Source organism: Pyxicephalus adspersus, chromosome 12, assembly GCF_032062135.1.
Source record: "Pyxicephalus adspersus chromosome 12, UCB_Pads_2.0, whole genome shotgun sequence".
NCBI classification, from domain to species: Eukaryota; Metazoa; Chordata; class Amphibia; order Anura; family Pyxicephalidae; genus Pyxicephalus; species Pyxicephalus adspersus.
In genome coordinates, this window is record NC_092869.1 from 4,958,023 (window position 1) to 4,984,468 (window position 26,446).

A 26,446-nucleotide genomic window follows, 5' to 3' on the forward strand; every position below is an offset into this window, starting at 1 on the left:
TTCTCTGTTACCTCCACTATCTTCCCCCCAGGCCTTCTCTGTTACCCCACCCTGTAGCTGGTCAGTGATTGGGGTGGAAGCCAAATGATGAGCTCTGCTCCCCCCTCCTATCAGCATTATCCGTTGCACTGCAGCACACCTCATTGTCTCCTTGTGCTGCTTCCCTCTCCTCTATTATGAGTACTGCTGTACAGAGGACAAGAGGCTGGATTGCTGCACCAACCCAATCCCTATTCAACCTGCTATAGGTTGTGAAAAGTAAGCAGTAGAAGCCCCGCCACCAATCAATTTGTACCTGGTCAGGTAGGTCTCATGCTGCATAATAAATGGTAGATCTGATGAAGGTTGGCCAATCAGATTGCAGAGTTTTTGGATGTTGGGGGTCCCAATCACTGATGGGGTGAAATGGTGACATTATCACTGGGCTGTATAGAGAGTAGAGATGTGGGAGGGGCCTAGTAGACACGCCCACTACAGGCTACCTATAGAAAACTGCAGGTGGGGCGGAGACAAGACCAGGCAACCCGCACAATGGGAGCCAGCTGCAGAGGCCAGTCTTTATTACAGGGGGGAGTCCCACAATTCTAAGGATGCTGATCTTCTCATGCTTCTTTCATCCGCTTTCTGTCCACATTCACTCATTGAGCGGACCCCTTGTGGTGACACCAGTGGGCCATATAACGTGTACATACAGGGGTACAAATACACATAAAACATTCAGTAACATACATCACTATAGGAAGTTGCAGCGTGGTCACTGCAAAAAAACTCACTTCCGGTTTAGACAGGAATAAAAATGTCTCCAGGGTAGGCATAGACTGCACTTTTTTTTTTTTTGCTATCTGTGTCCCTGATACCTACATTCATCCTTTTTGTCTGTCTTAGGAACAATTGTTACCTGGAAGAGTATTTTTTCTCACTTCCTGATGTGCCACCAGGACCGGAAGTAAAGAAAAGCCTCTCAATTTTAGTACAAAAGTCAAAACACAGTAACCAGACCCCTTACCAGTAAATGTAATTGTCCTTAGAAGTCAATAAGAACAGCCGGCCACGTATCTGATTTTTTGGTGGTGTCATGGCCCTTTTAGCCCCTCCCCCTCCTCAGCACGGCACTGAAGGGGTTAAGCGCCTCCAGCTCGTCAGCCAGGCGGAGGGATTCGCAGCAACACGCCGCAACCAAACCCAGGCCGCGCGCAAGAGCGCAGCCTAACCTCACCAGAACAGGTCTGACTGGCAGCCCCCGGGCACATCCTGCCCACCGCCTCCCATTGGCGGGCTGTCAGAGCAGCCTACCATCGGATTGGTTGAGGCGTGCTGCTTGTCAAACTAGCTGAGAGTCTGCTTGCAGCTGCTGCAGATACGTTGTGTGTGTTTTTTTTCCTTGCTGGGTGAAAATTGAGTTACATTGTATCAGCGAGAGAGAGAGAAGAGGGTGGTGGGGAGAGGAAGGGAGGAAGCTGCAGGCGGAAGAAAACAAGAGGGGCTCCTCTAAGCTGCCTTATTCCTATTTCTATATCCAGGATCCAAACACTCCCCTCCAGGAGCACAGAGGAGGGGAGAGGCTGGCCAGCGGCTCTGAAGCCTGAGGATAAGGAGCTTACTGGTAAGTCAACACTGATCTACCATGATTGTGGCTTCTATATTATTGTCTGACATCATACAGGCCAGGCTGGGATTGCTGGGACTTGTAGTTCATCAGCAGCAGGCTGCTATCTCCATATGTGTGTGTGAGTTCATATAAATCCTCCAGCAACTACAAGATCCAGCATGCCCAGTCCTGCTGATCAGCTTTAAAAACAAACATAAAAACACTGGGTGACACATTGATAGGCCTTGGTGGACAGGAAGGGGTTAACAGCTGTCACTTTGCCTCATACAGCCCCTCTGGTTCTTCTCCTTCAATGAGATCTGTTTTTTGGGGGGTGGCTGGGAAAGGGTTAAAAGTGACAGCCAGCATTGGATGAGGCTTTTTACTATTTTGTACATTATATATTTTTTATATACAATTTTTTTGTATATAATTTTTATTTGGGTTTTGACATTACAAAACTTGAAAAAATAAAGAAGTGTTAACAAGCAGTCAATTGGTCTGATAATATAAATTATACATTTATAATTATTTATAATATTTGTTGGGGTTGTCAAACTCTTATGGGGCTTGGGGGGGGGGGGGGTGTAACTTAAAGAAGAACAGCTCTGTCCTTTGCTTTTAAACTTACCTGGAATGTCTTTAGGCCTGGGTGGCCAGGAAGGGGTTAATAGCTGTCACTTTCAGTCCCCCCAGAACAGCTCTGTCCTTTGCTTTTAAACTTACCTGGAATGTCTTTAGGCCTGGGTGGCCAGGAAGGGGTTAATAGCTGTCACTTTCAGTCCCCCCCTCCCCGATTTCTCTCCATTAGATTGGCTGAGATCTGGATTTTTGGGGTGGCCAGGAAAGGGTTAAAAGTGACAGACATGGCATCTTGTTCCACAATGTTAGCAAGTTCCCATTCTGTACAATGTATATAAAATGTAATTTTTTTGAGAAGTTCAGCTCTCAACAGGGATAAGGGAAGGTCATACCTAAAGAAGAACAAATCTGCAATTCTCTTCTCTTTCTTTCCTTTCCTGGGATCTCCTTAGGTTGTGTTGGCCAGGAAGGGGTTAATAGCTGTCACTTGGGCTCCTTTCACCTGGTTTGTTTTGGATTGCAGGGAAAGGGTTAAATGTGACCAGCGTCAGATATGTGAACCATTGGAAGGTTTTATAATCTATGTATTATTTATATACTATTTTGCTTCTAGACAATCCATATTAGATCTCTGGTTATTATTTGTAGGGAGAGTACGCTCCTGAGCTGAACTACAAGATTCAGCATGCCCTGTCCTGTGAATTAGCTAAAAAAAATAAATCCAAAAGTTCTTCACCTTGCTTGAGATCTCATTGGCCAGGAAGGGGTTAATAGCTGTCACTTTGGCTCCTTTCACCTGGTTTGTTTTTGGTCACCAGGAAAGGGTTAACTGGGACAGTGATCATTGGATGGCGTCCTGTTCTAGGATCAGGGATGTACGGGAACATATAGGAGGACTTATATAATATTTATATTCTTTAGGTTCAGCTTGTAGACACTCTGTAACATATCTTCCATTATATTATATAGAGAATAGGAGATCAACTACAAGGTTCAGCATGCCCTGTCCTTATAAGTAGCTCTGTCTAATGTAAATGCGACTACGGGGGGGGGGGGGATTCTTTGGCAGGTGACATTTTGGCTTCACTGACCAGGAAAGGGTTAACAGCTGTCACTTTGGCTCAGTTTTACCCCCTTGGATTCGGCAAGCGCTGTTTCAGGTTGACAGGAAAGGGTTAAATAAATGACAATGCCGATTGCATGGGCGCTGAACTTTCTATTACAAAATCGTCAAGGCGTGCATGTAGTCCATCCATTGAGTTTTCATACGTTTGGGGGGTTAGAAGTGTTGGTTGGTTTCAATTGGCAAAAATTCGATTTGTAACCCAATTTGGTAATTTTTTTTTAATTTCCCTGGATCTGCTTATTGACAATCCATATTAGATCTTTGGAGGTCAGGAGGGGTTAAAAGTGACAGCTCCGCAGTGCTGTGCAGTGCCTGGTGAATTTGGGTCACAGTGGACCTGTCAGTAGGGACTTATAGGGAGCGCAGATCTGCCTGTTGTTGGATAGACCGCTGGGTACTGATAGATTGTCCCCCCCCCCCCCAGCTTTCCAAAATAAATATTTGCGCATTTTATTTGGGCGTTTTAGATAAAGAGTGACGCTGCTTTAAATGTTCCAGGCGGATCAGTATGGGTCGGCACGCTTCTACCGGACGCTGGACATTGTGTTGGGTCACCGGACAGGATAACCAGGACTGCTGTGCTTGGTGCGGAATCCAAAGATCCCAAATTTTGTGTAACCTGCGCAATTTTTAATAAAAATAATTTTCTTTAGAGGCAGCGAAAGGATTCAGATAAAAAAGTGTCAAAACTGGCGAGTGAAAAAATGGTTCAAAAAGTTGGATTTCTATGTAGATGGGGGGGGAGTTAAATGCTGAAAGGTCGTCCGTATACGGCAAGCAGTGCAACAGATTGCGAAGTCGCCTGCTGGAGCTGGCTGGGGTCCTGAGTGTCACAATCGCGGTTGCACGTATCTGCCGTCATCTTTCTGGGCCAATCGTATCTTTCACGTACTTTCGATGCATTTCGATGCACTTTCGATGGCATCAAACGTTCCCAGGATGGCGCAAAGTAGCTAACCCACATGATGCAGAATAGGCAGCAGCGTTTTATTTGCATCCTAGCGGTCTGTGTGTCTCCAGCCATGCTAGAACTCCTAGTCATGTGACTTGGGATGCCATGGCCCGTGACTTGTACACCCAACCATGCAGCGAGTGTTGGATCGCCAGCCTCTGCCCAGTAACTTGCAGGTATTGCGTCTGTTGGATTGCTGACGGTTTTCTATTTACTTATGTTGACGATCCGCGGACTTTGGCCCCGCAGGGTCAGGCGCAGGTCGCCGTTTCGTAGTACTTGGCACTTGTCTATCCCCCGTCGCAGGGTCCTGTCTTGTTAATGTTATGGATCTGTCCCTTGTTTGTTCCAATGCGACGTCCTTTCATCCTTCTCTGCTCGTTCTCGGGAACCTGGAAGGCGTAATTTGGGATTGAAGTTTAATGGGATTGAAAAAAAATACAGGCGCTGTAAGCAAGCATGCAGCCAGCAAAGCTTTAGGATCCCTTTAAGGCTTAATGAACTTGCACCTACCAAATGATTTTCATCAGGACAGGTTCTCTTTAAAGTGAAGTCTTCTGTTTGCTGTCCATGGTTCCCCTCTGGTGTTTAAGAACCCTATTGAACTTTTTTATATTCAGGTAGATATATTTTAGGACCCTTTGTGTGGAAACAGAGGTCTCTCCACAGAAGTCCAGTACACGCCGCTGCTTAGTCAGAGCTGTCCAATCAGCAGGGAGCATGAACTTTGCAAATTCTATCTCTATAGGTCTGCCTTGACAAGGGGCATGTCTGACCTTTGCAGAGACACAGAGTCTCTGCTTCCACACAGAGGGCAAGGGTCCGTCATTGGCCATTAGCTGCTCCAGTATAGAACAGCAGGGCCATTGTCTATGCTGCCCCATACCCAGAAATCTTAACTTGCTTTTAGGGGGTACACCAGAAACAACTTATTTCGAGAACAAGGGTATTTTAGCTCCGCCTCTGCAGACATATTTGTAAATTGGTCACACCCACGAGGAACTTGTTCCACCAATCCAACTCTAATACAGTCCAAAAACATGATTTTTGCTGAACTGCGGCCTACCCATGTTTTCTCCCTTACTTCTCTACTTTACTCCTCAGGCAGTAAAATCCTAACTTTGACGTGTGTCACCTAATTTTTTTTTCTGTGTCTCAGCATTTTATAGCGATATTATACAATTGTCTCTGCTAATCCCACATGGCTGGAAATGATGTCTATTTTTTTTATTGGTGCCGTTTATAGAGTCTTTTATGAGGTTGACATGTTGCATACATGCCGGGCACAATCATGGGAGGGCACTGTCTGTATGTGCGTTCTGCATGGCAGGATTACAGAAAACGATGATCCACCCGTCTATCCATCGATCCGTCCAATCAAATTGAATGTGATTTATCCGCGCTGTGCCAGGCCGTGTCTGTGTTTGTCTGTGTACACTTCAATTTGATATTTAATTCATATGTCTCTTCTGGTAAACCATTTATGACCTCTATAAATCTCGCCTCGCTTGGATACAAGAACGCAGAGTTCTGCGCTTAACTCCTCCGCTGCAGGAAAAAAAAAGACGACGGAGGAATCTTGTGTGATTCACACCTGCTGTGTGTCTGATTGTCTTGCAGCACCGGGGGTTCTGGGTTACAGTACTTTGGCCCTTATGGGTGGATCGGGGTAACGGGGTGATAGGGTCAACTTCCACAAGGGGTGCTGGTCCTCTAGAATGCACTCACAGGCCTGCTGGTCATGTGATTTTGGATTCTAACCAGTTTGTTCCTCCTGGGTGGGCTTGTGTATGCCCTTGGCACAGGCCATTGGATTGTAAGTTCATGCGATCGCAGGGGCTCATTTGGGGGATTCTATTAAACATCAGTCACCTACAAAAAGTCTGTTGCTTATTTACCTTCAGATCCGATCATTAAATCACCTCAAATGGGCCCATTTATAATAGGCCTAATGCAACCAATCAGGGATTAGCTATGTAAATAAGCTAACATTTGATTGGTTAGAAAGCCCTAATTACTTTTTTTATTATTATTCTGTAATAGGGAACCCTTACCATCCCTTCCTCTTCTGCATTCATATTGGTTCTAGACTCTCTCTTGACCAATCAAAAAAAGATTGGGTGTGTCTTTGCATATTCTAATTAGCATATTTACATTTTATTAGGTTTTTATAGAAAAAAAATATATGTATTATATAATAAATTCACTTTCGTGCTTTTATTACCTATGATACAGCTTTGCATTTTTTAAGAGGTTTTGGTTTCGTTAATTCTCAAGTTTTTTTGTATATATATATATATATATATAATACTGCTGTTTTACTGAAAGTTATTTCTGGCTTTTTAATCTTTTGTGCTTTTATTTACTTGGAATACCATTGTGTTTTTGGGGCTCAATTGTAGTCTCATGTTATTTGTCTTGAAGCTGCTTTTTATTATATATTATACTTTTTATATTGGTATACTTTTGTGCGTTTCAAGGTGGTCTTTGTTATGGTATTGGTTTTTGTTCGTTTTATGTTATGGCTTCTAAATTTGTATTCAACTTTAATGCTTCTATATTGTATGTGATACAGTTGTGGCTTTTTATGTTTAAGGTGGTCGAGATTGGTATTAAAGTACTTGATTTTTTAATATATTATACTTTTTTATGCTTTTATAATACATACAATACAGTTGTGTTTTATATAATGAACTTGGTTATATTATTGGCCTTTAAATGTTATTAGGCTTCTTAATATGGATTATACTTCTATGTTATAGAAAAGCACAATATTACAGGTGAACTTTATGTTGGTTTTGCTTATGGCATTGGATGGTACCGTATTTGCCTTGTGTATTATTAGGTAGTTCTGGTTATGTTAAAAGCTTTAAGGTATTCATACTTTATTTTTTTATGTTGCATTCTATATAGTTGTGCTTTTTATATAATGATCTTGGTTATATTATTGGCACTAAAGTATTGTTTGGCCTTTTAATATACATTTTACTTCTATGTAATAGAAAATACAATTGTGCATTTATATGCTGGCCTTGGTTGTATTGAAGTTTTTTTTTATTTATATATATATGTATTATGCTTTTATATTTCTTAATATACAATACAGTTTGTTTATATATTTATTTTAAAGGTTGTCTTGGTTATCCTAATGGTCTTGTAGTTTTTTGGCTTTTTTAATTGTGATACTTTTTATGCTTTTGTATTGCATATGGTACCATTGAGCTTTTTTTTTTTTTTTTTTTTTTACTGGTCTTGGTTTGTTGGGTTATATATATGTATTATACTTTTGTATAGCTTACAATACAGTACAGTTTTTTTTTTTTTTTTATCTGTTACTGTTTTTCAACATTGTCTTTGGTTATCTTATTAGTCGTGTAGTTTTTTGGGGATTTTTAATGTAATACTTTTTATGCTTTTATATTGCATATGGTAGTGTTATGTTTTTGTATGCTGGTCTTGGTTTTCAAGTTTTTTAACCTAGGTGGTTTTATATATGTATGTGTTATGCTTTTATATTGCTTATAATATAGTTGTACTTTTTAAGGTTGTCTTGGCTATAAAAACCCTAGCTTTCTGGTTTCTTTTTCATCTTGTCTTGGTTATAGTAATGTTTCTTTTTGGCTTTTTATTATTATATTTTTATGCTTTTATATTTCATATGGTACTGTTGTGCTTTTTCCATGCTGGTCTTGGTTATGCTGATAGTTTTGAAGTTCTTTTGGTTTTTATATTAATGCTTTTATATTGCTTACAGTATAGTTGTATTTTTCAAGGTTGTCTTGGTTATGTTTTTGGTTATAGTATTATGTTTGTACTATTTTAGGGGTGGGTCTTGTTCCACAGGGTGCTATGGTCACTTACCAAGCAATGATCTTTGTGCCTGATGTAATGTAATGGGCGCTGTTGATTTTGATATATTTGTTGCGTATGAAGCTCCAATGCAATTCATGCCTCTGCTCCTCTCTCTTCCTATCAGTTTGTGCGTGGGAAAGGTTACAGGCCTCTTTGTCATTTATGTGACCTGCTTGAGTGATTGATTATGTTTTTGCTTCATCGAGGGTCATAAATTCTTTTTATGTTCCCTGTCCAGGGATGCTGACCTGTCAAATGTGAACTTGAACCTTCTACATGGAATGTCGGCTTTGAAGTACTTCAGGCTTTGCTGTCATTTGCCTATACCTGAGCTAGGTGTTTTGAATTGGAGATGTTCAGCCGGCGGCCTGGAGCCTTTTTGGCCTTCCTGGCCCGTCTTAGTGGCCCCAAGCCTGTGCAAGGCCTCGTTAGGGTTATTGATGGAGACACCATCCACCGACTAAACATAAAATCAATCGGTGAAATGCTTGTTTACGGATCCTTGTATGTCTGCTGAGGTTCAGAAAGTCATTTAACCTTTAAGAAATTCATCTTTATTGTCAAATGGGAATCTTTTTGCAGGCAGATCCAGCAGTCTTTTCATAGTGCCTCTAAATTAGACTGCATACTTTTATCACTTAACCACCCCCAATATTTTTTTTTCCATTTAGGATGTCCTTGTTTAGTTATTATCCATAATCACCATCTACTGGACACCAGCTTGGATCAGCCCCTGTTGCAGCCTCTTATTTTGAAATTTGCTACAGTTACAATCTGATCAGTGGATTAAGAGATGACTGAGAAAATGCTTCCTCCCTCCTGCAGCAGACTGATGCCATCATCCCGGCCTAACTAGTCAGCAGACATATTTTTAAAAAAAAATGTAACGTGACCAGTAAAAGAGTTGTAATTGCATTCAGCCAACCTCGTGATCCCTACAACCCCAGCATGGCGGTTAAAATTGAATATTTCGCATTTAAGGGATCCATAACTGCTGTGATCAATTTTTATTTTTCAATCTTTTATAATCAGTAGCCATGGCAGCCATTACTGACTCAGCTAGGCATATCACGTACACAAGGGCCAACATTCTTCAGCATGTCCGTCATTTTTTTTTTTTTAAATGCAAGCTGAACTAATATTGCTATGTGTGGCCCCCCCTTGGGTAGGCCGGAGACACCCACAGACTCACATACCAGCCCGCTGGTGGGTTCTCGTGTATCTTAGTGGTTAAAGGGGCAATAAACGGTAACCTGTACCTACCACAACCTACTTCAACAGGCTCTTGAACTATAACGACAATGAGAAGACCCTGTTGCCATCATTGTCTTTCTTGCAGTTCCATGCTTTTGTGGTCACAGCATTTAGGGCTTTTCTTTTGCCTCACTAAATACTTTAAGGGGTCTGCGGACAAAAACTTACTTATAGCGCGCTACTTTTACCATTTAACTATGTTATCACAAGGCAGTTCAAACTTTGCTTTGTCTACAGTCAACATGTCTGCATCTGCACTGTAACTGCAGACAGGAATACGTCCTATTATTTATTGTCCTGAGCCACGAAGGAGAATTTCCATGCTGCACTGCACTCATGTCATCAATGGAGATCACTAACTGCTGGAAGTAGAAAGGCCCTGAAAGGGTTTAGGACTGGAACCGAGAATGGGAAAGACATCAGGAATTCCCCTCCAAGTCTTGTCTCTCCCACAGCCAGTGAATAGACAGTGAAAGGTGAAGCAGCCTACTAACTGATGTACGGAGCTACCTGGAGCCTTGCGGTGTTTCACATGATTTTTTATATTGAGCAGAGACTGGAAGGTGGAAAGACAGGAGGATTATCAAGATACAAATAGAAGTAGAACCTTTATATTACTGATTTCTTTATGGTTCCGACAAATTTAGTTGCGCTGTACAAAGCATATATATCCATAGTCATGTGACCAAGTGGCTCACAATCTAATGTCCCTACCATAGGTATATCACAGACTAGGGCCAATTTGGGGGGAGACTAGTGAACCTATCTGCATGTTTTTTGGCATGTGGGAGGAAACCGGAGTACCTTGAGGAAATCGATGCACATACGGGGAGAATGTACAAATGCCATGCAGATAGTGCCCTAACTGAGGTTCAAACCTACACATGTATGGTTACATTACATTTACATTCAGCTTTGTATTCAAAAAAATCAACTTGGAAATGATTATTTTCCCCCCCAATGGCCAACCTAATAGACTTTCAGTGGTGTCTGTGATTGCCCATAACGATCAACCACTTAGCTCCACTTCAGCCTTCAGTGCCATAATGGTTTGTATAATGCGTCTTCCCCTGACTCTTCTCCCACATAGCCGTGCGGTATAAAGTGTCTTTAAATCAATCACGTGCGTCTGCACTGGGAAACCTTCCCTCCGCCGGTTCCCAGCATTCCTCCGCAGCCCAGAATTCTTTGCGGCAGCATCGTCTTAATGGACCAGGGTCAGAGAGAGCCAAGGACAAAAAGGGCTTTGCCTTCCTCTCTCTCTTAAAAATCTAGGACCTTGGGAAAAGATGGAAGGGGTCAGTCGTCTGCGCTGCGGGTCGATATTCCTTCACATAAACACATTTGGTGGAATTGATTTATTTTTTTTTTGGCTCTGTTTAAAAAGGAACCCTATTCAAAAATGATTAAAAACGATTCTTTTTGAAGGCCAGGAAGATTTGTCAAATATTTAAAGCATAAAGGGGCCCCCAGGTCTTTGGCTGTTTTGGTTGGTTGACCAGATATGATGTAACGCTCGCACATGCGCACAGCCACTGCATGTTAAGATTACACACTGAGCTGAGCTGAGCATGTGTAGCTCTATGTATAATTAGAAAAATAATTGTTAGGCAGGGAAGAATGTCTTGTGAAGAATAGACTTAAACTTGATTTGAGTTCTGCTTTTAAGAAAATCCTTAATCAAAAGGGAAGAACATTTTTGACATCAGTTTTTGGGTCTCTTGCACTTCTGTGGTTTTGGGTCTTTCTAATCGCCTAGCCTCCTAACCATAGCTGGCTGCTTTATGACCACTTTTGACAAAATGTCATCATCATTATCATGCTGGTGGATGCAACTGGTGACCTCAGGTTCCTCTCATGGTTTTATTTTTACACCAATCTTCTGTCTTTATAATGTTTAAACATTTGAGGGCCCTGAAAAAAAAAAATCTCCAAGGCACTGTGGTTAATGAATTCTTTCAACAGACAATGGCCCCTACCTGTGCTACCAAGTGGAGATGTGGTCACTTTACACCTGACCCCTATATATGAGACCAGAAGACCTGGACCTTGGCTTATCATATGATGAAAGTTTTAGTACTTTGAGCTCTTAGATTTTTTTTTTTTTTTGCTATAAAGAAGGCACAGAAGTTGGAGTTGGTAAGAGCATTTTTTTCTTTTTGGAGATAAGCTTTAAGGTCTCAACACCTGCTTGTCCTACCATGTTGATGGGTCTCGCTTTTCTTCAGAAAGAAAGTTACTGCCCCTCAGAGATATAAGAAGCCAGGACAAGACATGGTCACCTTTAAGCTTCCAACACTTGGGTTCCAAGGTCTTCCTACCATGTTAAGGGGTCTTGATTCTCCTCAAGAGGTAAGTTGAAGCTCCTTAGATATACAAGATGCCAGCATAAGAAATGGTCACCCAATCATGATATAGGGTCTCACTTCTATTCAAGAAGAAAGTTATTGCCCCTAAAAGATATAAGGAGTCAGCAATTGCCCCTAAAAGATATAAGGAGTGACAAGACACTGTCACTCAAGCTTTAAGGCCTCAACACTGGGGTTCCAAGGTCCTCCTACCATGTTGAGGGTTCTCACCTCTTTTCCAGAAGAAACTTATTGCCCCTGAGAGATACAAGAATCCAGTACAAGATATGGTCATCTAAGCTTTAAGATCTTAACACTGGGGTTAAAAGGTCCTCCTATCATGTTAGGGGGTCTCGCTTCTCCTTGAGAAGAATGTTGGTGCCCCTGAGATACAAGAAGACAGCGCAAGACATGCTCACCCAAGCTTTAAGGTGTCAACCCTTAGGTTTAAAGGTCCTCCTATTATGTTGAGGGTGCTCCATTTTCCTAGTGAAAAATGTTGAAATCTCTGAGAGATACAAGGAGCCAGCTCAAGACACAGTCAGCCAAAACTTGGGTTCCAAGGTCCTACCATGTTGAGGTATATCTAAAAAGCACTGACCTTTTAAATGGAAAAAACAAAACAAAAATGCCCATCTCTAGCAAAGGACCGCTAGGAAAACCTACCAGCACCACTTATCCCAATCTGAAGGGTTAAAACTGATCCCTGCACTTCCAATCTGAGGGTTGTAATCAAGAGAAACACCCATGGGTGCTTGAAGGGTTCCCTTAGGAGAGACAAGCAGGCTATGTTGATGAAAAGGATTCACCATGCTCATAATTAATAGTAAAAAAAAAAAAAAACAAAAAACAAATTTGCAATTAGGTTGGCGATACCCTGTCATTACAGTTAACAGCATAAACGCGGATGCTGTGGGTGAAACTTAGCAGCAATTAGGTGTTTAATTTCATTTTCTATCCAGAAAACCGGCGCGTTAACGAAGGCTTGAAAGGGGGAAATGATGTGTTTACTCATGTAATTACATTGTATAGGTGGGGGAATGACGTTCCTTTATTTGGGTCCTTTTCAGGGTATTTTTTCTTTTGCTGCTTTATCTTATTATTTATATAGATTTTTTTTATATGTATGTATGTATATGTGTGTGTATACATATGTGTGTGTGTATGTATATATATATATATATATATATATATATCTCAATACCATTTTTTTTTTGGGGTTGCATGTAGTCTGTGTCATATTGACCAGATTGACCACTTTCAATTTCCACTTTACGCCTTAGTATTAATCCCCCCTGGTCCTATACATTAATGTGCTATCGACCACCTGATCAGGGAGAAGTGAAGCTGCACATCTCCCTCGTTAGAAGCGATACGGTGGGGGATTCCTCCCAGGGGATTTGTCTCGTTACCTAGATACAGCCTCCGAAGGTTGTATTCCCTAGATATTGTTGCCTAGAGATCCTTCTGACAGGTGGGTATATACCATCACACTCGACGCACCTGATCACATGTCCCTACCATGGCAGTTGCAGGAACTGTTAACAAACAGAATTTATTATTTTGGCTTTTTTTTTTCGTTTTTACCAAGCGTCTTTGGGTGGGCTGCAAATACTATTCATGGTAATTTGCCGTTAGACTCCACTTTATAGAGCCTGGGGGGTCTTCCCTGCTCCTGAAAGGGACTGCAGCCTCTTGTTTTGTGGTTCTGTCCTCTATTGTAGTGTGTGCAGGTTAGTGGGGGGGTTAGCTTAAACCAGCGAACACTCTATTTAGCAGATTAACAGCCCTCCAAAAGATGAGAATATGGTATTGTGTAAATGGTTATGCTTACGACATAAATTGGCAGCCTCGTTTATGCATGGGGAGTAAAACAAAACAAAATGACTCTAGCTAGCATAAGTACCTAAATCTGTTTTCATATTGGAACTTTCTGATCTCCCGCACAACAACAGTCAGACTGGGAGAAACGGCACTTTTTCTGGGAGCTGCCTGCAAAAAAAATTGCTTAACTACCACCATAATGCTTCCCCTTTATAGTTGTGTCACCCTTGGGGTAGGAGATGACACCACTGCATTCCTTAACGCTAACTGAAAAGGTATCACTCCGTGTCTGTGCTTTCTGCCAGAGGCGTAGGAGCCACAAATGTTGCTGGACAGATTTACAAACCTTTGAGAGATCGTGGAGTTGGAGTATTGGCGTTACCCAGTGAAAATGAAAATTGTCTATATACATCAGATGACTGTTTTACAATTTGTCCAGATCGGGCACAATCCATTGCTCCGAACATGGCTCCTTGATAAATTGGGGAGGGAGGAACTTCCCTGGGAGACCTCATTCTTTAATGTCTACAGCCAGCTAAAAATGTATACAAGGCCCATTTAAAAAAAAAAAATATTCAATATTACTGGTCCTTACACAATATTTTACAATTCTGACTTTTTCTTCCATTTGCCCAAATGACTCGACCATCGAGGGCCATTTTTGGTGACTTTTTGCCTCTCAGGGCATTGGTAGCACAAAAAACATAAATGTCAGGACTGTCATGGTTATAAAATATTAATTATAACCCAAGTCAGGCCACCGTTGGTCCTTGGCATCGTATCTGGCGTCTGTCAGCGCATGGTGTTGATTAAACTGGCACAGATACAAAATTTGGGATTTAAAATGCTGATAGCAACCATTTCTTCTTTATAAACGAAGAGTATTATTGAAAAAGTCAAGGGTCCTAACTACTTGGAACTTAACAACAAAGAGTTGTTGCTTAATCTAGGCAGGCTTCACTACACGCTAGGCCCCATGTAAACAACACAAATAATAATAATAATAATAATTAAAAAAAAGCTCTCGGTTCGGTTTCCCTGTTAAATAATCCAAAAAATGATGGTGCCACTCGCTTTTCCCTGGCTCCGCACCTCCTGGAAAAGAGCAGACTTCTATTTTTGGCTGATGGAAGTGGAAACGTTCTACGTCCCTCCCTGCAGTACGAGAGGCTGCCATGTTGCAAGCCTCGGCCTGCAGGCAAGCTCCAGGCGCAGCAAGGCAGCAGGCAGGCTCCAGGTTTGCCACTGCGGGCTTCATTATCTTCATTATTACCGAAATAATCGCATTCCTCCCAACTTCATATCATTACGGTCGGATCCCATGTATCTGGGTCACCGCCACTACTTCTAATAAGGCTTTAATTGTATTTCGGGCCTTTCTACGTCAGGGAAATGTTCATGCCTTACTTCGAGCCATTTATTCAAAGGCCCCGACTAAATTAACAAGCTCAATCTATATACACACAGTTTTATTAGAAACATTGGCTAATATATTCCATAACGTTGGGGACTGCTTACAGTCATAGTGTAAATTAAAGAACTAAACTTTTTATTTCAGCCGGTGTCCCCATAAGGGAGTGTCACCCCATCTGTTTGTCACCAGGAGTAACAGTGAGGGCCTTTTCAGGTTTATATACCATTGCGATAACGCATGTTATATTGCATGATAATATTGTACAGCTATTCATTGCTCCCCACCTGTAGTTAGGAAATGCAAATGGAAGTCCCTGTTTAAGTTCCTATCTATTAGGTTGATATGCTTCCTGTGGCCCCATGTTTCCCGTTTCCACTCCTATGTAATCAATGACTGTGTATGTACTGGATATGAAAGTGGACCCAGACATTTCTCTATAGGACCTGGAGCTGGGTATAGATATTTACATATAAGCCTGGCAGCCGTAGTTGTGCGCACAATATGTTTTTCAACCTGATAGCACGTCACAGAAAGAGGTACCATTTACCTTTTTTAAGAATGGATTTTTATATTTTTTACAATTATCTTTCCAGAATGCTCCTTATGAATGCACTGTCAACATAAAGCAATGGACCTTAAATCAATGGGGTCTCCATTTTCCACCAACACAATGCACCAGATTGTGGTGCACTGACCTATATTGTGTAATCTATTGGGGGTTCTATTCAAAAGAGTTTTAACCCATTGCCCAACTGTATTTGTGAGCACTATACTGTAGTAACTCTCTCTCTCTCTCTCTGAATGTACAGTGAACCTATTTCTGCAACAAATCCAAAATGGCCACTTCCAGGTCATTAATAAAGCAAGTTTGTTTCCACTTTCCTTGAGTCACCAGAAAGCAAAAGAGAAAAGGATAAGCGGTGTGAAAATCGCCCAGCGCACGCTGTAATTTGTGTGTTTACCACACTGCCCATGGGGTGTAACCCAGCAGACACTTGACACACGCCCTGCTCCTTTTGTAAGAAGACTTTGTATTAATTATTGCACTGCCTTAGTCATTATCAGCTGTGGATCTGGTGATTCATTGCTGTAGGTACAGGGAGGCCGCTAGTGTCTGGAGACAGGGACTGTACTTTTAGAATAGGATTCTGGGTAAACATGGTCTAACGTATGTCCAGCAAGGCATTCTGGTTAAAGATGGTTTTGTGTATGTCTATCAGAGGATTCCGGGTAACATGGTCTCCTGTATGCGCAGCAAGTGACTCTAGGTGAACATGACCTGATGTATGTTCAGCAAGACATTCTGGGTCAACATGGGCTCATGTATGTTCACCAAGAGATTCCCGGTTAACGTGGTCTCATGTACATCCAGCAACATATTCTGGGCCCACATGGCCTCATGTATGTCCATCAAGAGATTCTGGGTCAGCACTGCCTCATGTATGCCCAGAAAGACATTCTGGGTCAACATGGCCTCATGTATGTCCACCAAGAGATTCTGAGTTAGCCCAGCCTTAGGTATGTCCACCAAGGAATTCTGGGTCAACATGGCCTTGTGTATGTCCACCAAGGCATTCTGGGTCAACATGGCCTTGTGTATGTCCACCAAGGCATTCTGGGTCAACATGGCCTTGTGTACGTCCACCAAGGCAGTTTGGGTCAACATGGCCTTGTGTACGTCCACCAAGGCAGTTTGGGTCAACATGGCCTTGTGTACGTCCACAAAGACATTCTGGGTCAATATGGTCTCGTGTAAACCCAGCACCATATTCTGGGTCAACATTCTGTGTGTGTATATCCTTTTGCTAAATGTTTCCTATGTTATGATAATTTATTGGTTTGACCCTTTCTTTGGACATATTTGGTTCTGAGCTGGATCAGCATTGATTGCACTACCAGCATTCCCTTTTTTCTCCCACTGTTCCTCTTATAGGACAGACAGCTTTTTTGTGGGAGAAAATTTGCATTAGGTCACGGCTAGGTTGGGAAACACTGGGTGGAGGCCCGTGATGAATTATGCTAATCGCTAGAATTGCAATGGTACTGTGCAAATTGCCAGATTTCATAGTAGGCGTGTGAGCCGTTCCTGCATAAACACCTGCCCTGTCCCAAGGATCTCTGCTGTTTGTGAGGAACGTGGCCGGCTGGAAGTTTTCCCAAGGCAAGGTTTTGTTTTTTTTTCTTCCATATTTCGTCAAAAAAAAGTCAAACTCTTTAACATTGACCCTTCACCTGTGCGGGCTGCCATTTTAGAAGGCTAAATATTGCAAATTATATGGTGCTTTTATATATGAAATAGCTACGGCTTTGTGTTGGGATTTGGAAAAAGAGTTAAAGGGTTGGAAGTGTTTTTGAAGTTTTTTTAATACCTGTGTCCCATTGGAAGATTTATAGTCCTACAGCAGGTCTGGTACCTAAGGGCTACCCAATTTATGAAAAAAATGGAATGTTTTGAAGCTTTTTTTTTTTAGTGCCTGTGTCCCATTGGAAGATTTAAAGTCCTACAGCAGGTCTGGTACCCAAGAGCTACCCAATTTATGAAAAAATTGAAATATTCCTATTTATAACATTGGCAACAAGCTTAATTCTTACTGGCCATGCCAGCCAGGTGGCATCCTTGTTTGTCTGGGTCCAGTTAAGGTAAGCCAGACAGTTTTTTTTAATGGGGTCAGGGGTAGTTAAAAAGTTTTCAGGTTGGGGATGAAACTCATCAGAAGGGCTTATCTGGTTTAGAAGAACCTATTCATCTCAAGCCATTCATAAAGTTGATTTAGCTAGAAAAGAACTTCCTGAGGTGTGCCACCCAGGTTGCAATGGGTCTGCCACCCATACTGCGGTATGTTTGGTGAGCGAGGAAGTAGAATGGATCCTTTGTGCCCAATTATGCCCAACATACCCCTACCTGCAGTGCTAATAATTTTGGTGAACGTGGTAGATTTGCACAAGAGGGGGTGCGTGTAATAGCAGGCTCGGTAGGTTGTGGATCTAAACATTTGCATGGCATTTTTGGGTATGGAAGCATCAGAAAAAGGAGGGTGACACTCCAGTGCATGTATTGGGTTTGTAGGTGCAGGTCTGAAAAATGGGGCCCATGTAGGTCTTTAATTTATACCACTTCCTGTCCTGTTTGGAATCCGGAAATCATCAAGGCCAACACAAATTGTAAGAGCTAGCTGAGTTCCTAACCCCTTTTCTACTACTTAAGTTCTTTTATCACCATTCAGTTTATAGTAAAATCCTCTAATTTCCTGCGACATTACCACCTGGGCAAGAAGATCCCTCCCCCTCTATAGAGTCTTGTTTCTCCTGTTGAATTTTCTAAATGGCCAGAAAAATGGAAACCCCCAAAAGTATTGCAATGTCTCATCACAACAGGTGTGATGCACAGCAGAGCTGGGAACTCAGACGACCTCGGCGCTTAAATCCCAAGGCGGGGTCATCTCACCTAATGGCATCCATTCAAAACGTGATTATTCATTTGGGATTTATCAATCCTCTAAAGCTATCTCTGTCTTGTTTCACCCATTGCTGCATTATTTATAGAATGTTGATGAACGTTGGAGTGGCAGGCGTAGTAATCTTCAGAGATGCTGCCTTGCAGCAGGTGAGGGGTTAACCAGCATAGAACATTTGGAGTGATGGTTTTGGCGCCGGTACCTGCCAGCTACCCGTGTGGAGAGCAGCTGCTGGAAGCATTCCGTCAGCCGCCCTGAAACATCTTGTCCCAACTGCTACGTGACATCAGCCCTCTCCTGAGCTGTTGGGTGCCCAGCCATGCTACCTGGCATATGTCACTTTTTGCACGCCGTGCGCCTCCCTCTCTGCCCATCCTCCTGCTTTACTCTGCTCACCATAGACTTGCTCTCTGATGCTTGGTTTCCATTGAATACACACAGCGGTCAATCATAACACATTGAAACAAAAAATTTTGTTTGGAATAATGCGAGTAAGAAGCTACATCTTTTACTTATTTGCCACCATATGTCCTAGTAAGACTTTACTACGCATTTGTGGTTTAAATGGGCCATAAGAGGAATTTTAATCTGCAGGGCCCATTTGTAAAACCAAGCTGCTTTATTCCTAAAAAACACATTTTTTTTGTATCACATTTTTTTATAGATACGGAAAGGTGGCAATACCAAATGCAAGCAAGGAGGGAGCCTCACCCCATGCTGTCAGTTACCACCTGGTTATCATCGACATCTCCTGATTTCCTCCATCTTATTGCTGCTGGAAGACATTCAATAATGGCATTGAACCATTTCCTTTATGATTGCAATTTGCTGCTTCACTTTTACTTATTGCGGTTTTATAAATACCACGATAAATACGCAGAAATTTGCAGTGATGAAATCACAAATGGCAGCAGATGTATTACCACTAATCATAGTTTTATAAATTGTAGAAAAGGGTTACAGTTGCTGCCATAAAGGTCACTTTTTTACCATAAGGCCATAAAAGCAGGGTGGCAAAACATACAGAATACCAGATTGCTGTGTATGGGGCCACAAACTAAGTAGAGTGCCAATGCTGATCCATGTCCCCTGCCAAAGGCACCTACAATGAGCAGGATTAGATCTGGACCATGGAGCAATGGAAGATGATGGTCTGATGTGATGCGGTCCACCACCAAAAGTTCCTAGAATGGCCAGTATTAGACCTGGACCATGGAGCAATGGTAGTTGGTGACCTGGTCTGATGCTGCCCACTGCTGTTCACTGTCAAAAGCTCCTACAATAGGAGGAACGTGTCTTGGCCTAATGCTGTTCACTCATGTTTACTGCAAAAATCTCCTACAATAGGCAGCATCAGACCTGGACCATAGACCAATGGAAGACGGTGGCCTGGTCTGATGCTGTCCATCACCTAAAAAGCTTCCACCATGGGCAGCATCAGAACTGGATCATGGATTAATGGAAGATGGTGACCTTGTCTGATTCTGTTCACTGCCAAAAACTCCTACAATGGGCATCATCAGACATGGACCATGGAGCAAAGGAAGATGGTGCCCTGGTCTGATGCTGTCCACCACCAAAAGCTCCTACAATGGCCAGCATCTCACCCTGACCATAGAGCAATGGAACAAGATGTTTGCTTTAGATCCTGTGGATGGCCAAGTTCGCCATACAGCACAGCAGGATGCATTGTGGTAAGAAAGTAGGCTGGTGCAGGACGTTGTGTCTTAAAGGATCTTCTGTGTCTTAGTACCAGATACTAGAAGACACATTCAGAGGTCCATGCTTTGATGGCCAGAGCTTTTTTGGTGGCACGAGGGAACCAACATAATATTAGGCAGTTGGTATAATTTTGGCTGATCAGTGTATGTGTGTATAAGTATTTGATATATAAATATTGGTTGCAGAAACTATATTTATGTCTATGGGAATCAAACAGTAGATTATGACACATATGGATATCTTGTCTTGATTATAGAACTTCTAGAACTGTGCCCTGTGATGGCTGTTCAACTGAATAACTTTTACTTTTTCATAGTTGCCTTCCAATGGTCCAGTTAGGTTACTTGTAGGCCAGAAGGACCTTTGTAAGAGTTTCCCTGGTTCAGCCATTTTTAAAAACCCCTCACTGAGGTATTGTGAGGTGGCCCTCCATGCAGAGTCTCTCTTGTACCCCCATATAACAGAGTCCGCTTATCTATAAATAAGGTTTTCTGTTATTCCCAGCAAGATAGTGATTCATCTGCATGGGGGCGTCAAATTAATTCTGCAGTTGGGCGGGAATCTGCATGTGTTCTTGACGTGCAGGAAAAAAAGTTTTTCAACTGCATACAGAAATATGGATGTTCTATTGACAGATATAAACGCAATCAATATGTAAGACTGTGGAGGGTCCTTCTGGGTATTGGAAGGTCATGTTGGAAGCGACTAATTGGGAGAAGGTTCAGGTTAGGTGAGCAGGTCCTACAAACATGTCAACGCGTGGACGTGGAGGTATCTCATGTTAGCTGTTCATTTCCTGAAAAGTCAGAGGGCAACGGTTTCACCCCTACAGTAAGCAAAAAAAGCTAACCAACTGCTAGTAAGTGGTGCCAATATGGCAACATAATCTAGACAAACTGTTCCCTTCCCATCCTAGTGATAAAACTAGAAGTCAAAGGAAAACTGGTGTGCATTGTATCCAAGATCCATCTTCTGTGGATTCAGTACCACTTTCAAGAACTAGTGTGATGATTCTGAGTTATGAATTCACTAGTTGAAGTCAATGGTTTAACGTACTGAACCCAAGAGACTGACATGATAGACAACTAGAATTTTCAGAACTTCAGCAATTCAGCTTTTAGGCATCTCTTCTGACGGATATATCTAAAACCATCTTTGGATAGAGTAGAAAATGGGTAAAGCATTTCTCCATTTCTGTGTCCCATTGGGGAGATTTTTTTTTCTGATCCAGGGACACAACAAGGAGATTGCTTATATCTCTCCAAAGAGAGGAATGTTCCCATCTTGGACAGCTGCCCCCAGACCAGGTGTTCTAGTGAGAAGATTGCCCCCTTCACCTCTTGTTCTGGTGATAACTATCACACTAGGTTTTGAAATGATTCGATAACCTAAGCTTAAGTGATGCAGTAGGAATGAGCCAGGTTGTCAATCAGTTGGTAGAGGGGGCTGGTACACTATTGTGTATTGAATTGGTCCAGTTTGGCATATCATCTGCTTCCCATTTGTAGAGGTCCTACTATGGCCAAAGGCAAATGGAACCTCCTCCAAATGATAAAGTTCTGGTGCTTTTAGTGAAGGGTAATGGTAAAAAAATACTTTTTAGACCATTGTGCTTCTTGCCAGTTCAGGAAAGACCTTTTTCCGTTCCAGGAACCTAAGTGTCCCGCACAGGGCTGTAACCCCAACCCAATTGTGCACCTTTGGGGTGTGCCTATTTAGAGCCAGGTCTTCTCATCCAACATCTGCACCTGATCTCACAAATGTTTGTTTGGATGATTTGGCTCCAAAGAAGGGGCCAAATCTCTATTCTTGTCCATGGTTTTGGAATGGGATAGCCAACAAACTACTATAGGCACGAGGGACAGGTGTCCGATCTAAATTGGTAAAACTGCATTGGAATAGCCCTAACATGTACCTTAAATTGTACTGAGGCATTAAAAGAATTAAAATATGATACTTGAAAAATTTAAATTTAATTGTACAGACATCAGGAGATCATTTTGATGTTTTCACTTAAAACTCCCACCTCTCACAATGCAGTTTATTTCTGTCAGTTTCCTGCCACTCCGGTGACTGGTGACCTTGCCAGCTCTTTACAATTTATCCGTTCCCTTCTAATGAGTGCACACCTCTGCTCAGGACCATGAGTAAATCAAAGGTGGTGGTGGGGGGGCACAGCCTACCCATTTATAACGTGCTAATGAGCACCTCGTTAAAGACAATCGACGGCGAAACGCGTGTATCTGTTTAAGTGGGGAACACAAACACCAGGCTAGAGGGAGTAACTGTTTGCCACCTACACAATCTCTCACCGCGCGCTCTCACTTTGCCGGCGCTGAACAGTTGGCTAAAAGGGCCATGGTTATTTTTAGGCTGTTCTTTCATTAACCCTTCCAGCCTGCGGAGGCCAGGCCCAAACTTTTGTTTGCGAGGGATGTTGTCTATTAAAAGCCAGGATTGTGATGTAAAAATATTGGTCTTGTTTTTTTTCGTGTTGTGGAGGCTTCCTTCTAGTTTTCTATTATGCCACCAGAACAAGACGAGACTCCTTCCCTGTTGGCTATTTTTTAACAAATCAGATGGACATTCTTTTTTATCCCAGTTAATGTAGAGGGTGAATTTGTTTGCTACCCAGACACCATAGCAAATGACCATCTACCCCACCTGGTTTGGAAGCAGAGAAGGTCTTCTTTGCTTTAGCAATAGTGTCAATTCGTTTAGTGTCTTATCTTTAAAATGAAACAAGTTTCTCTAGGCACCAATTTGCAATAATTATCACTGCCATTGCAGGCTCAGTCCGTCTCCGATCTGCATCTTTCCTCATAATGGTGATGACGACGTGTGCTGCCCCGAACAACAGGTGTAGTATAGAATTGGGAGAAGCAGATTCCACCCCTTGTCTGTCAAATCCAGTGAAAGGCTTCTGTTTCCTAAACCGATCACCTTTGCTGTCTGTGTTCCAGTTCTGAGATGGTCTCTTTTTGTCCAGGTGACAGTGGATCAGGAAGAGGTTAGAAATTTCCCCAAAAAGAGACAGCACCAACTGCTTCCTGTTTGTTCTCCGTCCATGCTAGACCTGGGGTCACAAGGACAGGAAGTCCTTCGTGATACTGTTTTGGTTAAAACTGGGCTTAAAGGTGTCCCTAGATGTTTGGTAAATATCTCCTGGAATGTTCTGACGAGGATTGTTTTCCTTGTATCTATGGGGCAGCACATGACAACCTTAAATTAATATATTTTAAAAATAAAATGACCAGGCTGGTTCCAAAAACTTTCCAAGGTTTTCCCATCACTGGGTTATCTTTTTCCCTTTCTCTGTTTGGATTTTCTGGTCCTGGATAACATGAGGTGCACAGGGGTGTATCCAGTCCTGGTACCTGCAGGAGAAATTGGGATGTGGCGTGTATACTGGCAACCAGTGTTGAGCTGTTCATGCCCAGCTTATCAAATTTTACAGAAATGATGACAATCAGGCAGGTAAGAATGCATATTCCAGAAGGCACATTTGTCCTTTTTGCCATAAAGCCCTGCCTGATCACAGATTTTAGTTCCCCTTTAAAACCTGGATGCCAGATAAAAAAAAACCTAGGCAAGCCATAAGCTTGATGAATGAGGCCCCAGATACCCCCGAAATGCATTGGAAGTTTTAAATGTACTGTAGATGGTCTATTAAAATATTTTTTGTCTCTCCATCCTTTTTTTTAATTTCTTTTTAATGCCAAATTCTATATACTTTACATGTCATTTTTAACACTCGTGATTGGCATAGGCAAAGAGTCAAGTGCAGCATAGGTTGACTTACGTTGACCCATCAGAAATCATCTTCCTTGAACCCGACACTAATAAAATGAAAGCAGTTTGTTTTTATATTGCATTCTACATCTTTGCTTTTTCTTGCCGTTTTTTTTTTTTGTGTAAGCCAGTGTGAGTCGTGTTTCAGCTTGTGCCGTAAGCTGGTAGTAATTTCCAGATTATTACTTTATTGGCCTCTCTAGAGAGTTGCTTTGTGGCTGCCCTCTCTGAGCTCCCTGGAAAGATAAATATCTTACGCTGTATTTTTATAGATAAAAACCAGAATGTCATCACCGTCGAACTGAACGCCTGCACATCTTAAAACCACATGGTTATGAGAATGTTGCGTTGAAGCTGACTTATGGCATTTTTGTTGTTATGTAGAAAAATGCAGGTGTGTGCAGGAGATTTTTGGCACGTCACGCATGTAGTTTGTTGGCTGCATTCCTATTGATTTCCAGTAGTATTCCCAAAACTGATCCTGTGATATTTGGGTGGGGGGGGGGGGGGGGACAATGGGCTCTCAGGTTCATACTCTCTCCTCTATATGAGTTTGTACAGCCAACCTTGTTGCTTTGACTGTCAAGTACAATGGTGTAGCTGCTGTAGACCCTTCAAGCATGCTAAAAAAAAAATGATAGACTCATTATTTGGATGTTAAAGTCTTGAAGTGATGGTTCACATCACCTGCAGTGGTTGAATTGGCCAACTCAAGACAATTTGCTTCAAGTCTTAAGGTCTCAGATCAGTTTTGTGCCGAAAATCAAACCACGGATCAGCCCCTGTTGTTGGCTCTCACCAAACTTGCAATGAAAAATTTCCCAGAAATGGAGTAACTGCTACTGGCCATCATATCATGGGAACTGATTTGTTTTCCTAGCAGTCACATATTAAGGCGAAGAAGCTTTGGCACTCCCTGACAAGGTATGGATTGCCTGTTGGAGACAATAACTGGACAAGTACATATAAAATATTTTTTAGATCTGGAGGTGTTAGGCTTTTTTTGTTTTAATTCCAAAAGGGAACGGCTGCATCGGCACATCAAAGGGTAAACAGCTTTTACCGAATTATCTCTTAATTGACCACATTGCACTTTGCTGGGCCCTGAAAGCCCTGTGATCTCATCATTCTAAATAGGACTGTGGCTTCAGAAAGGCTGATATGAAAGTTGTTTTAGGAGAGGACGCGCAAGTCTCAGGTTTATATTGCTACAAACTGTGATTCATTCGCCACTTGGATCGCTTAACAAATCGTGGCTCGGTACCAAAATAAGGAAAGAAAAGATCTACAACACTCATCGGGAGACGCAGAGAAGATTAGGCACACTTGTCTTGTGCCAAGAGGTGGCGATGAGTCAGCCTCTGCAGTTTGCTAAATCTAGTTCGGTCTGTACACCTCGCTTCGTGTATAGGAACAGAGAGAAATGAAACCGGGCCATATATACCTACTAAACCACGTAGATGTGGATTTCAGGTAGCAGAATAGTCAGGTCGTGGGTGGAATAGTTAAGAGTAAGGTGCTAATCAATAGTGTTGTTTAAGTTTAGGGCTAGTGTGAGGCCCAGCGTGACTTTGTTTTCCAAGTACTGGAGATTGGGTGATAGGATTGTCAAGATCTAAGCTTTTGAGCATAGGTTTGGACAACCTTGACCCTTGAACTGTGTCAAGGCTCAGGCTTTGCACTTTGCCTACTCAAAGTTTCCAAGATACTCTTCCCCCTTTTCCCTATAGCTATGTTGAGACCTTCAGTTGGTCACAGTGTTCTGTTGCAACTACTTACCCAACCACTCCCATTCAACCAATTGGGAACCATCGTGTGCAGGTGATTTTTTTTTTTGGTGGATTGCAACCATTGTTGCTGAAAGCATTTTGCTTTTTGCCATCTTACAGTAGCCAGCTGCTTCCATTGACTTGAACGCAGCCACTTTCAACTGCAGCTCACTGAAGTTGGAAAGCAGTTGCTGATGGAGGACTGGGGAAGGTTCATCGACTTCCTAAAAACATTGCATCATAGCAAACGGCAACCTCAACTGCATGACAGAGATTGAGTGTGGTCAACACAACAACCACCAAGGGTAGCAGGGAGTGGCAACCACAAGTCCGAAAGGGGCCTTACTATGTCTAAGTGCCTCTTCTGCTCACCAGAACCTTCCCAGTAATGGAAACTTTGTGACCCTTTCCACTTGATGGCCAGTCATAAGACCTGAATGGTCTAACTAAACTGACTTGGACACCTGACCATCACACCAATCATGTGGTCAACACAATGTAAATATCTCTTGAGTAGACATCATTTGGTATAGAGCAAGCCAAGTGGAAGCCATGAACACCTAGTGGAAGTGGACCACTAATTACGAGCTAGGTCTTGTTGACCATTATCTGTATTTCCCGTGTGATGTGGGAACAAATTCCCACAGAACCCCTCGAAAATTTTCTACAAAGAATTGTGGGGTGATGGAGGGGGTCAAATAGATATTAACGCTCATCGTTTTAGAATGGGATGTCCAAAGTGCACTGGTCCACATACTATGGTCATGT

General features: G+C 42.2%; 1 long non-coding RNA gene across 1 annotated transcript in view; it reads left to right on the forward strand.

Moving 5' to 3' along the window:
* The first annotated feature begins 1,341 nt into the window (after window positions 1–1,341).
* Window positions 1,342–26,446, forward strand: part of LOC140341948 (uncharacterized) — an 82,791-nt gene continuing 57,686 nt past the window's right edge. The window contains exon 1 of the long non-coding RNA XR_011922960.1: window positions 1,342–1,603. This is a non-coding gene — a long non-coding RNA (uncharacterized lncRNA). The remainder of the gene's footprint in view (window positions 1,604–26,446) is intronic.